The sequence below is a fragment of the Schistocerca americana genome, chromosome 4, assembly GCF_021461395.2.
Source record: "Schistocerca americana isolate TAMUIC-IGC-003095 chromosome 4, iqSchAmer2.1, whole genome shotgun sequence".
In the NCBI taxonomy this organism is placed as follows: domain Eukaryota; kingdom Metazoa; phylum Arthropoda; class Insecta; order Orthoptera; family Acrididae; genus Schistocerca; species Schistocerca americana.
In genome coordinates, this window is record NC_060122.1 from 384,456,610 (window position 1) to 384,458,919 (window position 2,310).

Below are 2,310 nucleotides of genomic sequence, written 5' to 3' on the forward strand. Positions count from 1 at the left end.
GCCTAAGACCGCACGGCTACCCCGCGCGGCAAACAGCGGTATGTGGGCGAGCGTTACCGTGTTGGAAAATAAACCTGGGAGTGCTATTCATGACTGACAGCCAACAGGTGAAATCACCAGACTGACGTACAAAACTGCACTCAGTTGCGTGGGATAACTACGAGAGCGCTCCTGCTGTCATACGAAATCGCACCCTAGGCCATAACTCCAGGTGTAGGTGCAGTGGGTCTACCATACAGACAGGTTGGTTGCAGGCCCTCAACTGGCCGCCTCCTAAGTATCACACGGCAATCACTGGCACAGAGGCAGCGCCTGCTTTCATCAGGAAACACAAAAGACCTCCAACCCATTCCGGAACGACCTTTGGCTTGACACCGCTGAAGTCGCAAATGGCGGTGGTTTGGTGTCACTAGAATGCACACTACAGAGTGTTTGGTTTGGAGCTGTCCAAGAAGTAACCGATTCTTAACCGTTCATTGTTTCATTGTAGTGCTAACTGCTGCTCAAATTGCTGCTGCAGACGCAGTGAAATGCGCCAAGTGGCAGGATCTTCTCGGCAATGTACATTCTCGTGACCATCGCCGTCAACAATCATGTATAGTGGCTACATTTCTGGCATTTATTTATGCTGTACCGCAGAAGGAACATCCAGCTTCTCCTAGCCCTGTTACATGACCTCGTTTACAGTCAGTGAGTGTTGATAATGTCGTCTGTCACCTTTCATTTTTGAACAACATCAACTCACTCACGTTCAATCTCAAACGTAACTCAAGATCAAGACCGCTACATCGTGTATTCAAAGCAAACCTGATTTTCATTCTCACAGAGGCGCTACTAGCTCCACTGTTATGCGACTGGCGCGAAATTTGAATAGGCATCATCTTTCAGATGTAGAAACACACCTACCAACTTTCGTTTGTGTCGCACAACTCCTCCTTGCTTTTGCGTTTTTTTTTCCGTCAGTGTATTTCATTTTTTTCTTCATTGCCACAACATGGCCTAGAAACAACCACTATATACTGTGCATCATTAGATGATGATTCGCTAGCCAATTTGAAATCGGTCATTTTGAAATAAAAATTGAACCATCAGAAAAGTGACAGATTGAAGTTACGCTGCCTAACAAAAACAAGTGAAACACCCTGAAGATATAGTCGGGTATCAGCGTAACACTGTAGATGCACACAGCATCTCTGGGTATGTAAATATTTAGAGCTGCAATTCTCTGTGAGAGGTATAACGGCCACCAGAGTGCACTAATGTTGTCCACGATTTGTGTTGTTACCAGGCGTGGTACAGTATATAAGCATTGTGAACAGCGTCAGACGTTCAGCAATCACTGAGAAGAAGATGGAGATGCAGTGTACTCAGATGATTCAGCGTTATCAGTACCTGACAGAGTGTCAAAGGAGCGTCATTGTGGGTTTCCATTTGGCCAGTCGGTTGACTCATGCAACATCCAAATCTGTGGGGCATTCCAGTATGACAGTAGTCCATTGTTAAACAGCATGGGAACATGAGGATAGGCATACTCGTCGTCAAGGTTCCAGCCGACCACGCCTGACCACCACAGGGGAGCATCACCGTACTGTGCATAAAGCACAACGTAACCCCTTCACATCTTCATTCACCATCCGAGAACAACAACAAGTAATAGATTCCCTGAAACATTCTGTATAATTTCGCACCATTAACCAGAGACTAGCAGCAGGTGGACTAAGAAATAGCCCGCATCTCGTGGTCGTGCGGTAGCGTTCTCGCTTCCCACGCCCGGGTTACCGGGTTCGATTCCCGGCGGGGTCAAGGATTTTCTCTGCCTCGTGATGGCTGGGTGTTGTGTGATGTCCTTAGGTTAGTTAGGTTTAAGTAGTTCTAAGTTCTAGGGGACTGATGACCATAGATGTTAAGTCCCATAGTGCTCAGAGCCATTTGAACCATTTGACTAAGAAATTACTTTCCATGTGTTGGTTGCCATTAACATCACAACACAAACGGTTGTGTTTTGAATGGTGCCATGACTGGGAATCATGGACTCCTGCTGAATGGTGTCGCATCGTATTCAGCGATGAATCACGATTTTGCACCACCCCAGATGTCCTCCTTTCGGCAGGTATGGCGGCGCCCTGTTGAGAGCTCTCATTCCTCCATTGCTTTGGAGGGGCACTGCGGTGGTACTCCTGACGTCCTGCTGTGGGAACCATTGGGTATGACTTAAGGTTAGGGTTGGTATGAGAGAACTCTGGTGGCACAGTGGTAAGTCATAAACATTCTGTGTCCTCCTGTGTTACCTCTCGTGCAACAGTTCCATGG